The sequence below is a fragment of the Puma concolor genome, chromosome C2 (genome assembly GCF_028749965.1).
Source record: "Puma concolor isolate L17-30 chromosome C2, mPumCon1.1.hap2, whole genome shotgun sequence".
Taxonomy (NCBI): domain Eukaryota; kingdom Metazoa; phylum Chordata; class Mammalia; order Carnivora; family Felidae; genus Puma; species Puma concolor.
In genome coordinates this window covers 18,758,489-18,772,841 of record NC_141675.1, presented here as the reverse complement: position 1 = coordinate 18,772,841, position 14,353 = coordinate 18,758,489, and positions in this window count along the sequence as shown.

Here is a 14,353-nt window from a genome sequence, read left to right as displayed (position 1 = left end):
CACTACCAGCGCGGAGTTTGCTTGGGATCTCTCTCACCCTCTCTGCCTCAACCCCACTCGCTCGCTCTGTCTCTCTCAAATGAACTTTAAACAATTTTGTACTAAAAATATAAGTTATGTCATTTGATCCTCATACTTGTAGGGAAGTGTTAAGGAAATTGCTGCTTTCTTCAGATAAACCGCCTGGGAGTTCCCAGGTTGATTCAGGACAGAGGGGACACTGCCGTCAGGATTCCTGGCTCATTAGCTATTGTCACCGGTGTCCTAGTATCTTCAGAGGTAGGGGTTCCTCTAACCCTCAACCTTTATTACCCCGTGGCACTGCGGAGACACAGTAGGAATGTTTAAAAAGAATGACGAAGGCCTTGGGGATGACCAAAGGAGAACAAACAATAACATGAACACAGAAAACGTGGCTCACAGGGTGCAGTCTATTTCCTGGAGCTCTTCAGTCCCCTCCCTCCACGGAAGATGCCAGGAAAAGTGATCCCCGTTATATTCCCTTCTGTTTCCCTCTTGGGTGTCCATCTATTCATCCGTGCATTCATTTATTCAGTAGAGAGTTATTAAAGAGCTAAAGTGTGCCGGGCACCGACAATACAGCCTTGAATAACTCAAGGAAGCTCCTGCTCTCCTCGAGCTTTCATTCTGGTGGGGGGATAAGGTTATAAATGTGTTCATAAAATAATTTCTCATGGTGATAGGTGGTACAGAAAATACGGTAAATAAGGAATCCCCGAAAAGGCTTTATTAGCCACTTAAAGCAATGTCCTCATAAGTATATATAATTATACCCATTTTATACATGAGGAAATCGACGTGTAGGCTAAATGACTTGGCCAAAGTCACAGCGGTAAGGCTGGATTCATGGGCTCTCTCCAGAGCCTACTTTTTCTCACTACATCCTCCTGTAGAGATTGTCTTGTCAAGGGTGCATTTGGACTCCTCCAGCTCTGTGGAACACACAGGCTGGATTAGCATACGGTATCTGGTTCATCTATTGTCTTGGTCTATAACCAAATATCACAGACTGGTATTCACAAATATTCCATGACATTCTGCTCCACGTCACGTTCTTTTGGCACGTGAAATACATTCATTCCGTCCAAACGGCCCCAAAAGCCTTAACTTGTTCCAGCATCAACTCCAAAGTCCAAGTCCAAAGTCTCAGCTAAATATCATCTCAACCAGATTCAGCCCTAACTCCCAATTTGTCCTGAGGCAATTCCTCTCCAGCTGTGCACCTATGAAATCAAACAAGTTATGTGCTTCCAAAATACAATGGTGGGCGGATACAGGAGAGACATCCCCGTTCCAAAGGGAGAAATAGGAAAGAAGAAAGGAATGACAGGTTCTGAACAAGTCCAAAAACCAATGAAGCAGACAGCATTAAATCCTAAGGCATGAGAGTAATCTTCTGTGGCTTGATGCTCTGCCCTCCATGCCCACTGGGGCAGAAGTCTCCCCTTCTGGACCTACGAGGGTAAAGCCCCCCCTCCCTGCATCTTTTTCAGGCAGGACTTGGCCCCCATGACTTAACCTAATGGCCCCTCCCCCAGCTCTGTGCCTGGGCATCCTTTGAAATCTGGGTGTCAGTAGCCATGCCCCCACAGCTCACGCATTCTGCAGAAAGTGCCATAGAGACACTGACAAAGTTTGCGGGTTCCTTCTGGAGGGGTGACCACAGTGCCCTAGGTCCACAGGAGCCACGCTCGGGGCAGCTCAGAAACACTAGCACCCCGCCCCCCCCATACCCCCACCTAATTGTGGGAAGCAGAGCTGGTGACCTGAAGCAGCCCCAGCAGCAAGACGGAGGTAACGCGAACAGCAGAAGCCGCTCTGGTGACCTGTGAGTTCCCTCAGGTGGTGGTTCTTCCACGTCTCGGATAATAGCTCTAGGCTTCTGTTGAGGTGGCTGATTCATAGTCTCCTTATCAGCTGTGGTTAGGCCACATCCGCAGTGTTCTCTGCCCATCACCCTGCGTCATTTTTTAAAAAATTAATAGGCTGAGAATTTTCCAAATCTTTAACTTCTGCTTCCCCTTTGGTGAACGAGCCCGTCTTCAAGTCATTGCTCTCTTCTCGAATTTAATTATAAGCAGTCAGGGGAACGCAGACCTTTCCTTCAACATTTTGCTTAGAAATAGCTTCAGCTGAATATCCAAGTCACCACATGCAGATTCTAACTTCCAGAAAACACTAGAACCTGAGCACAATTCAGCCAAATTCTTTGCCACTTGATAACAAGAATGGCCTTTCCTCCACTGTTCGGTAACATGTTCCTCATCAGAGACCTCACTGGGATGACCTTTAGCCTGCATATTTCTGTGACATTCTGTTCAAGATCACTCAAGTATTCTCTAGCAAGATTGAGGCTTCCTCTCTGGCTCTCTTTTTCTTTCTGAGCTGTCACTAGAATTGCCCTGAAAGCTTCATTCACAGCAGTGTAGGCTTTCTCTAGCACAAGCCTCCAATCTCCTCCAGCCTCTGCCCAATACCCAGTTCCAAAGCCACCTTCACATTCGAGGGGCACCCCACTTCTCAATACAAATCTCTGTCTGTGTGTTTGGGCCACTATAACAATACCGTAGACTAAGTGACTTCGAAACAGCAGAAATGTTATGTTATTTTCCCCCAGCCCTGGAGGCTGGGAAGTCCAAGATCAAGGTCATGACAGACTCATTATTGTTTGGGGCGTGCCATTCCTGGCTCATTGAGGTCGCCCTCCCATGTGCCCTCACGTCACAGGAGGGGTGAGGGAACTCTCCGGGGCCTCTTCTGTAAGGTCACTAATCACCTCCCAGAGGCCCCACTTCCTAATACCATCACACTTGAGATTTGGTTTCAACATATAAATTTGGAGGAGGCACAAATACTCAATCCCTAGCACCTCGGCACAGTGACATAAAGTCTCTTGATGGTGGCAACACGTGCTGGAAGCGTGTGCTATCCAAACACTGAAAAGACTGGCAGCGAGACTGAAAAAGACCCACAGACACAGTAACACAGCTCAATCCAGAGCCTTACCCACAATCCAGGTTCGGTCAAAGTGGTCATGTTGGTATGTTCCCTACCGACAGCCATCCACCTCGTCCCTCCTGCCTCCTAATAACAAAATAACAGATTGTGCTTTCTTGTTCTTACCCTGAGCCCATCACTGGCACCTACAGTGACGTCCAAGGGCAGAAACCCAACCCAGCCTGACATGCCAGATGCTCTCTCCTAGGAATCTGAAATGTGAGTGGTGGTGTCCAAATTTCTATAGTGGCTGGAATTGTGGGAGGACTGAGAAGTCCTATAGGGCAGGGGGCGGGGTATCCATCGTTCTTGTCCTTGCAGAGGCTGGGGGGGGGGGTGCGGTGGGCAGTGTTTTTTTTTTTTTGAATCATACAAGCTACTCCTCTTTTTATAGTTTAATCAAGGCAGGGAGGTTTTCTGTTGCTTGCAACCAAAAGAGTGCTGAATAATATATAAAGCTATATTCTAGTGGCCCAGCAAGCAGAGAAATCAATATATAATTACAGAATGCGATAAAGTGCCAAAAAAGGGAAGAGCGGAAGCTGGGGGAGACTGACACTGGAGACCAACTTTAGCCTCGGGGGTCAGAGACAGGAGCTTTTGGGAAATTGTATTTAAGTTGGAACCTTAAGGATGGACTCAGCCATATGAAGAGTGGAGGAAAGACTGTTTCAGGCAGAAGGAAAACTTGTGGAAATGCCCGAGAGCAGGGAAGAGCTTAGCACATTCCAGAGACGTAAAGGAAATTAGGGAGGCTGGAGCAAGTGGAGAGAGATGCGCTTTATTCTCTGAGTTAAGTCCAGTGCAGTTTTCTTCTTCTTGGTTAGAGTGGTGAATGTCTGTAGTTTCTCCCTCTTGAAAACGGGCAAAATACGTGGTAACATTTAGCTCTACCATTTTGTGTGTGTGTGTGTGTGCGCGCGCGCGCGCCACAAAGGGGATTCCATTTGGAATTGACGAGTTTATTCTCTGTTTCACATGATTTTAGCACCTGCCTACAGGATCTGCTAGGCTAAGAACTTGATTCCTTCAGGATTAACTTGGATAGATCAGATCATAGAAAGTGTACCCTGGGCTTGGGTAGATCCTTTTTTTGTTTGTTTTTTAAAGATTTATTTCTTTTAAGAGAGAGAGAGAGAGAGAGCAGGGGAGGGGCAGAGAAAGAGGAAGAGAGAGGGAGAATCCCAAGCAGGCTCCATGCTGTCAGCACCGAGACCAGTGTGGCGCTTGACACCACGAAGCATGAGATCATGACCTGAGCCGAAATCAAGAGCTCATTGCTCAACTGACTGAGCCACCCAGGAGCCCCTAGGCTTTGGTGCGTGTGCTTTCTCTCACTCTCTCTCTCTCAGAATAAATAAATAAACTAAAATTTAAAAAAACAAAAACAAAAGAATCTTTCCTTACGGCTGGCTGCAGGAGTAGGTCTCCATTTTCCCTTGCTGTCACATGGGAACCACTATCAGCTGCACGAGCCCACCCTCTCTGGCCAGGGCTCACGTCGTGGATGTTTGCTTTCTTCCAGGCCAGGAGAGTCCAGCTCGATGACGTTCTCTTCTGCTACCAGTTGGAGAAGACACTCTGCAGTCACAGGGATCACGTGACTAGGTTAGAGCCGCAGGGACAATCTGTTCTAAAACCAATTGATTAGTAGCCTTAACTACAGCTGCAAAATCTCTATGCGCTTTGAAGTAACGGCCACAGGAGAAACACCAGGGACACAGATCATGGCCTTCTTAGAGTGCTGCCTGCCACAGGATATCATTGCTGTTTGCCAGCTCGCAGACTCTTTGCACAATGACAGAAGGTTCTGGCCTCCTTGAGTATGCAGTTAAAAAATAATTTCTGTCTCCTCCAGCCCATCCAAGATGCCAAAAGGAAAGAAGGCTAAGGGGAAGAAGGTGGCCCTGGCCCCTGCTCTCGTGAAGCAGTAGGAGGCCAGGGCGCCTGGGTGGCTCAGTCGGTTAAGCGTCGGACTTCGGCCCGGGCCATGATCTCAAGGTCTGTGAGTTCGAGCCCCGCGTCGGGCTCTGTGCTGACAGCTCAGAGCCTGGAGCCCGTTTCAGATTCTGTGTCTCCCTCTCTCTCTGCCCCTCCCCTGTTCATGCTCTGTCTCTCTCTGTCTCAAAAATAAATAAACGTTTACAAAAAAAATTAAAAAAAAAAAAAAGTAGGAGGCCAAGGAAGTGTCAATCTGCTGTTTGAGAAAAGACCCAAGAACTTGGCAGCAGATCGGACATCCAGATCCAATAGGACGTCACCTGCTTTGTCAAATGGCCCCGCTATATCCAGCTGCAGCAGCAAAGAGCCATTCTTTATAAGTGTCTAAAAGTGCCTCCCGCTATTAACCAGTCCACCTGGCCTTGGATCGCCAACAGCTACTCAACTGCTTATGCTGGCCCACAAATACAGACCAGAGTCGAAGCGAGAGAAGAAGCCGAGATCGTTGGGCCCAGGCTGAGGAGAAAGATGCCAGCAAAGGGGATGTCCCCACGAAGAGGCCGCCTGTCCTTCCAGCTGGGGTTAATACGGTCACCACCTTAGTGGAAAACAAGAAGGCTCAGCTGGGCGTGTTTGCACGTGCTGTGGATCCCACTGAGCCGGCTGTCTTCCCGGCTGCCCTGTGTCGGAACATGGGGTTCCCTCCTGCATCATCAAGGGGAAGGCCAGGCTGGGGCGTCTGGTCCACAGAAAGACCTGCACCACTGTCACCTTCACACAGGTTAACTTGGAAGACAATGGGGCTCTGGCTGAGCTGGTGGAAGCCATCAGATCCAATGACAATGACAGATATGATGAGATCGGCCATCACTGGGGAGGCAGTGTCCTGGGTCCAAAGGCAAAGGCTAAAAAACTGGCCACCAAACTGGGCTAAGTGTATGCTGTTGAATTTTCTGTACATAAAAGTACCAAAACATTCTCTTTCTAGTAGTAATAATAATAATAACAATGATAATGATGGATGAGACCCTTCCGCTTTTGAGTGTTCTTTTTGAAGTGTGAAAACAAAATTAGCTACAGGTCTCACCTGCCCTTCTTTTCCCCTTTGATAGTTTCCTATCTAAAATAATGATAATAGTAATAATAATAATAATAAGGGATGGGACCCTTCTGCTTTTTTTTTTTTTTTAATGTTTATTCTTGAGAGAGACAGTGCGAGCAGTGGGGCAGAGAAAGAGGGAGACGCAGAATCTGAAGCAGGCTCCAGGCTCTGAGCTGTCAGCACAGAGCCCAACGTGGGGCTTGAACTCATAGACCATGAGATCATGACCTGAGCCGAGTCAGACACTTGACCGACTGAGCCACCCAGGCACCCAGATCCTTCTGCCTTTGAGTGTTCTTTTTGAAATGCAAAAAGAGTTAGCTATAGGTCTCTCTTGCCTCTTTTTTTTCCCTTTGATATTTGACTATCTAAAAGAGATTATTATTATTATTATTATTATTATTATTATTACTAGGTGTCAGTAGAGTCACATTTCCTACTCAGACTTTATGGAAGTTCCTTGCCTCACCTGGTGGCGACAAATGTTTCTTAGCTCCTGGCGGCATTACTCTGGTCTCTGCCTTTGTTTTCTTAGTTATCTCTTCATCTGTGTGTGGGTCTGGGTCAGAACTTCTGTCTCACTGTTGGAAGGACACACATGCTTGCATTTAGAGCCCTCCTAGATAATCCAAGGTAGATTCCTCCTCCTTAACTTAATCACATCTTTTGCTGTATAAGATAATATTCACAGGTCTGGGGATTCGCTTGTGGACAAATCTTTGTGAGACCGCTTTTCAACCAATCACACCTTCTGTCTCCATTCCCATGACCTGGGTACCAAGTATCCAATTGTCAGATGACAGGTGTTTATGACATCTTCACCCACTGCTCACACTGGGATGTTAAAGGTGATTTGTTTCAGACTTTGCCATGAACAAAATAAAACATTTAGTACCAGATGTGAGGTGTATGCTCATGGCTACAACTACCTCATCTCGCTGGCAGTTCTGAAGACCACTGAGCTCAGGTTCTAGGTTCTCTGTCTCTAGCGGCTTCGTGAAACCTCCATCACCTCTATGGCAGGTTTATACCTGGACAGCAAACCAGGTGGACCATGCAAGGTCTTCACGAGGTGCCTACATCCCACAGGGAGACTGGGGGATGGGATGCTTCTGCTTTTGAGCCTTCTTTTTGAAATGCAAAACCAGAGTTAGCTATAAGGTGTCTCCTGCCCCTCCTTTTTTTTTTTCCTTTGATACTTTCCTATGTAAAGTATCCATTGTGGTTTATGTTTCTTCTGTTTTCAGATTTGTATTTAAATTCTATTTATATTCATAGAATATATTGTGTTTTAATTTAAAAGCTCTTTCTTTTTTTTTTTAAATTTTTTTTTTCAACGTTTATTTATTTTTGGGACAGAGAGAGACAGAGCATGAATGGGGGAGGGGCAGAGAGAGAGGGAGACACAGAATTGGAAATAGGCTCCAGGCTCTGAGCCATCAGCCCAGAGCCCGATGCGGGGCTCGAACTCGCGGACCGCGAGATCGTGACCTGGCTGAAGTCGGACGCTCAACCGACTGCGCCACCCAGGCGCCCCAAAGCTCTTTCTTAAGAATAAAAAAGCCCTGGGGCACCTGGGTGGCTCCGTTGGTTGGTTGATCAGTTGATCTTGATCGGTTGATAAGTTGAGCGTGGGACTTTGGCTGCAGTCGTGACCTCCTGGCTCATTAGTTGGAGCCCTACATCGGGCTCACTGCTGTCAGTCTGTCAGCTCAGAGCCAGCTTCAGACCCTCTGTCCCCTTCTCTCTGCCCCTCCCCCACTTGTGCTCTCCTAAAAATAAATATATTTTGAAAAAGAATAAAAAAAGCCCTAAAATTCAAATGATGCATACAGATTACTCTTCAATTCATCTTACAATATGTGAGTTGTAAGCACTCTTAAAATGTGATGATTCCTGGTTAAATTTGGGATCTGATTATCTTTACCTACAGCTAGAAAGTTTCTGTATAAAGAACTGTTGGAATACTGAGAGAAATGAACCCACGTTGATTAATCATCGCGCTCTGTAAAAGCAACAGACTCTCTTTATAAAAGGGATCACTGCAAGGAATTCTGGAAAGGATGCAGGTATTGTGTGAAATAAGGACAGGGTGGTCTTTAGAAAGAATGTTCTCCGTCAGTGGCAACTGCCTGTCCGCTCACCTGACATGGGATCATTTTCAAAGCTCAAGACATATTTATTTTTATTACAGACTTGAAAATATTGTTTGAGAAACATACCAAAAGAGTGCATATAATGTATGTTGTGCAGCTTAAGATTAATAATAAAATGAACGTAAAGCATTCTTTTCAAAGAAAGTAGCCCTACGCGTAGAAAGGCTGAGTATGAAATATTTGACATTCTATTGTGGAAATGCCAACACACAAATTACCCTTGTTCGTTTTTTATTGCCGTAGTTCTATATTTCCCCATATAATGCTGTGCAAACATTTTATCAGAAACGGTGGAGGAGAGAAAACCCATTGTTAACCACCGCCAATAAAGTAATTTGGCTGCTGATATTACAGCCTGTGCAGTTGGATGGTTATGTTGTTTTCTACATTCAACAAGGGGCAAGAATAACATATCGAGGGTGGTTATAAAGGAGCAAAGTGGAAGTTAAAGAGGCAATGTGCCATAATATTTTCACCTCCCTGGCTTCTTCCATTTGAAGCCCATTATGAAAATATTACAGCGGCACAGCCCACGGCTGATCGGCGACTCGAACGCGGTCCGCGAAGCTCCGGGATCCCGCGGCGCTGGAGTGGGCCGGTCACACAGGGAGGCCGCAGACAGGGTTTGGCGCAAGTGCAAATCAGATCCTGAAGCCTCGCTGCTTGCAACCTGACGCAGTGTGGGGACATAAGAGAGCGGGACTAGCTGGCCGTGAAGCCCCACTCTCTGCCCCACGGGGCTCTGTGAACCTGGGAGCATCCTCACCCCTCCTCGGGCCTCGGTATTTTCACTCGCGGCAAGAGGGGAATAATGAGAGGAGCCTACCTTTGTTGTGAGGATAAAATGAGTTAGATTACGTAAAGCCCCTGCGAGTATCTGGGCCCCAGAGATGCCAGGTCGCTGGATGAATATTGTTGCAGGATCCTAGCTCCTTACCGCGGCCTGAGGGCCATACCCGCCTGGCCCGAGTGGGCCTCCTGACTTTATTTCCTGCTCTGCTCCCCTGCTCACTGCACTCCTCCTCCTCTTCCTCAGATGCGTGTGCCAACTTTGTCCCTGTTCCCTCAATCTGCAACATACCTCCCTGGCTCCTGGGGCCTGGGTTCAGAGTGGCCCCCTCCACCCTGCTGTCAGCAGAAGCCTCCTCCCAGCCCCCAGCCCCCACTCAATTGGTATCACATCAGCCTGGTTATTTCCTTCACTCCATTTATCACTATTTGAACTTGAGGTGTTTATTTGTGTACTTGTGAATGGTCCGTCCCCCTGCGTGGGTGACCAACGTGTCCCAATCTGATCAGGCCCTTCCCGATTTTAGCTCTGAAAGCCCCACACCCTGGGAAGCCCTGTGAGGGCAGGGACTCTGCCCTGCACCTCCGTCTCTGGGCCCTACACTGCGCCTGGCACGTGGCAGGCCCTCGGTACCTATTTGTGGCGTAAGCGAACGAGTCACCCAGTACCCGGGTGCAGAGGAAGCAGAGTGGCAGAGCCCCACTACAGAGCTACGGTCACCTCGCTGGAGAAAAGAGAGGCCTGGGAATCCTGCTTTCATCATTTACAACACATCCCGACAGAGCCAAGTCGGCCCGCCAATGCTTTCCTCCTCAGACAGGCGCCCGCTCCCTGACATCCTCATCGATGTTTATGTTCCTGTCTCCATAGTTACCGAGACGCCTCAAAGGCCAGCAGCTGTTTTGCATCCCAAGATCAACACACACAAGTGTCTGGAGACCCTGGGTGATCAAGGCCAGGTGGAAGTTTTGGAAGCTGACACGGCTGCACATGTCACTTCCTCACGGACTGAATCCCTGGAGGCGGCTTGTCACAGAATGAGACTTAGCTTGTCGGGGCTCTGAGCTCTCCCTCAGCCTGTAAGCTGCAGATTCAGAAAGAACTTCCAGAATCATTCTAAAGAGCAAGAGAGATCGGAAGGAATAGTCCTGAAGGGAAGAAAACGTAGGCTACCGGGTATTTAGCAGGGGGATTGCAAAACTAGATTTCTCTTTCCCTATCATGATAGAGAAGTCCCAGCATTTGGCTTTCTGGCTAAGAGAAATACACATACAGGGATGCAAAGGAAGCCTGGAATTCATCCTCTAGCTAAGGAAACTGTGCGAGGATGATCCTGTTGGGATGATCTGGGGAACACATTCTTAGGCTAGGAGTATTTCTCTTGAGTAACTGTGAAAACTGTACTCCATTTCCTCCATTTATTAAGTGGGAATGGTCATTTCTACCTTGACTTCCTCAAGAAGATGTTACATTATTATGTGATAATCAGCCTGATCCTATGGGTTGAATGAAGTAAACTGCTCCCTCTCAGGGGATGTGTTAAGTGGCTGGGGTCATTCCAGTTGAGCGAATAAATCGATTTCACTTGACAGGTTGGTTTGCCGCCGCTCCAAAAGTTTTTGCAATGGGGAGAATTTACGTTATCAACAGAGACAGGTGGAGCTCACGATGAAACTACTTGAGATCTTCTAAAGAAACAGCCTAAGGAATCGTGACTGTAACTTAACATCGGTATACGCAAGATTCATCCTTGAAGCTATTGGGGTAAACTGTTTTAGAATCTAGCTTTCCAAATAAGAAAGGAAGGGATGGGCTTCGGGCTATGCCCTGGGAGTCAGAGACCCCACCACGATCTGGGGTCCAGCTGGGGACACAGACCAAGATCTGAGTGTTCCTCTGAGGGAGAGCTTCTGAGGTTCTGACTCCTGTTACAAACCCTCCCTCCACAGTTTTGTTCCTCCTGGTGCCTAGACTTTCCTGACCTCCCAGAGGTCATTACTGAAGCCCTTTATGGCCCAGCTCCAATGCTGCCTCCTCCATGAGACACCCCCCTCTCCCAGCCTTTCCTGCCAAGGAACATCTCTCCACATCCCCTGTTCCAGTCACGGCTACTACTGTGCAGGTCCTTAATGGTCTCTTCCCACATTGCAACAATTTGTAGATCTCCTTTCCTTGCAAACGGCAGACTCACTGAAGCTAGACCCTGTGCATTATTAATTATTGTATTCCTCTGGAGCCTAGCATGGTGTGATGAGCACCATAGGGGCTTGATACTTATTAACTGAATTGAGTCCAAGCAGAGGGAGTCTATGAAATCTACTAGCAACATGTGAGTTTGGGGAGAGACTCTATGAAATCTACAAGCAACATGTGAGTGGGAGCCTGGGTCTGCAGAAAGCTGAGAAGCCCTACTGTCAGCATTCAGGGGCAGCATTATCAGTGGTTACGTCAACCTTGGTCCTCAGATGAGTGAACTGTGGTTTATGTCAAGGCTGTTCTGCACTGATGACCGCATTATGCACGTTTGGTTTTCATGATGTCATTTATCAGGGGATGCAAAATTTTAGCTGGCCAGCGTCCCTTTCAGAAATCTGTCTTTGACCAAGGCCACGCGTGGGTGAGCCTGGTGCCTGTGTCCCGACCAGTGCTCTGGAGCAAGGCCTGCTGTTTCAGTGTCAGGGGAAAGGGAACCAGGAATGAAAGTAAAGAGCCATAAGGATTTGCTTAATCATGAGAAATCAAATGGAGAAAAAGTCTCACATCTCCATGGAAAAACTGACACACTTCTCCAGCCAGCTGTGAGTGGAGGAGTGATGGGGAAATTTGTAATAATTTGCAAGTTTGCCCAGAGGATGAAGTTGTTTCATTTTTCCTGCAACAGTCTGTGCTGCTGGCTGACAGCATGGAACTCCTTCCTGGATTGAGTTGGTGATTATTCACAAAGATAGCCAATTAGGCTGTGCAAAGCCCAAAACGGTGACTGGCCCCAATCTGCTAAAGAGAGATGGAGGTGGAGGGTGGACTGAGTCCCCCAGGCGGCTTTTCTGCACTCTGGCCTCTTTAGTGTTCGATTTCTTCTTTCTGATTCATCCAGCCCTGCTGGCTTCACTGGTTGCTCCCTACTTGCCTGACCTCTTCACAAACAGTCCTTGGACAGTCCCTTCCGGGGCCTGGGCTGCAGCCCTTCTCTCCCTGCCCCCCGCAGCGCCTTTCCCTCACAGGCACCTTGGAGACAGATGGTGCAGTAACCCAGGAAACGCGTCCTGGATCCAGCAAAAGGGTTGCAGGTTTCAGGTTGGGAGGGATGCTTGCTGTCATATCATAGACCGCTGGAACCAGCCCTCCCCATGAACCCCCAGTTTGAGAGTGGTTGAATAGCAAGGCTGAAAGAGACTTTCCCCAAACACTGGCAAGCCCACCCTTTCCTAGTGTTTCAGGCAGCTTTTTGTCTGACTCCGTCCCTTTAGGAAAGGCTACGTGAGAGACTTAAAATCTGCCATGAACATGTTGCCTAATGGAGATGGGAGGAGGTGACTTCTTATTTTCAACTCTCTTTTTTTTTTTTGAATGTTTGTTTTTGAGAGAGACCATGTGGGCCAGGGAGGGGCAGAGAGACAGGGAGACAGAGGATCCCAAGCAGGCTCCACACTGGCAAACTCATGAACCACGAGATTGTGACCTGAAACCCAAGTCAGATGCTCAACCGACTGAGGCACCCGGGCATTTTTTCTAGCTCAGGCCCATTTTTACACACAAGTGTTTTCTACGTGATGTGACTCTTGCAAATGTGCCAGAACAGGGTTGCCAGGTAAACTATAGGAAGCCTAGCTAAATATGTCATTTAAATAAACAATGAACAATTTTTTTAATGTAAGTATTTCCTAAATATTGCATGAGACATACCTATACTAAAAAATTATTTGATGTCCATCTGAAATTTAAATTTATCGAGGGGGATGACACGGACACAGAGTAAATGAATGAATAACCTTTATATGCTAAATCTGGCGACCCTAGCCAGGCAGACCACGAGCCTTTTCCTTACTCCCAGCTGTCAGTCATCCATTTATTTATCTGGATGGCAGGCCTTTTTCGCGCATGGTATACAATTCGTTAATGCTGCAAAAACTGCATAACCAACACCTCAAAATTCAGTGGCTTAAAATAACAATCATTTATTCATCTGGATTCTGTGCGTCGGCTGGAGGACAGCTGACCTAGGCTGGGGCGTCTCTGCCCCATGTGTCTCCCATCCTGTTCTTGAGAACTGTGGGCTGGTTTAGACTTGTCCCCATTGTTGTGATGGCAGAGGTGCATGAGATCAAGACCCAAGTCGTAGGTACTTTCACGCCTTTGGCCACATCACGCATGCGAATGGTCCATTAGCCAAAGCAGCCATGGTCAAATGCCGTAAGAGGACGTGGAAGTGTAAAGAGTGTGGACACAAGGAGAGGTGAGGAATTGGATCAAGCAATCTCTCACACTGAGAAAAGGCACAGTCGAAGGCCAGGTTGGCCTAGGGCCTGACCTCACTTTGCCACCTACTAACTATGAGACCTTGGAAAAGTCTCCGAACTGTTGTTTCCTTTTTAAGACAGGCCTGTGGCGCAGGTTGGGGTGATGTGATTGATCACTAAGTGGTAGCTATCGCTGTGGTCAAGAACAGCCATGGTTTCCAGTTTCCAGACGCTGACCCCTCAACTCCTGATTCTGCTCCAGAGTTTTCTTAAGGGGCTACCCTGAAGAACTGTGGCACACGGATCCACAGTGCAGTGAGCCAGGCCCTGTGCCACGTCCTCTGCCCCTCAGCCCTGGAACCCCCTTTCCGTTAGGGCACGTAGTGCAGACAGGCTCATCCCTTACCTCCAGCTCTACCCTGCTGACTTTCTCACCGTTCAATCTGCATCTGAAATCAGCGTTCTTTCCTTCTCTAGAGAGGGAACTGATTACGGGGACTGATGCCTTCTTTTCTAAGAGCTCTGGCTCTGGGTTCGACTCTAGACTTTTCCGTTTACCAGCTGCGCCTTGGAGACATTATTTAATGCCTCCATGAAACAGAGTAATAGAACCTACCTCCTGGGATGGTCATTTGGAGGACTTAGTGAGTTAATACATACACAGTCCTATTTAGAAGAGGGCCTGTCACATTGTACAGACTTAGCAAATATTGGGGTGGGGGGCAAGGGAATAGTGTCATTTTGTTGTTATAATATATCCTAGTCTTTTTTCATGGTTGTGATATCTTTTTCCCTCTGAAGACTTAATTCTTTTTTTTTTTTTTTAATTTCCTTCTGTTTCCTATTGTTTTTTTCTGAGTTCTTTCTTTTTGTTTTGGTCTCTTTTTCT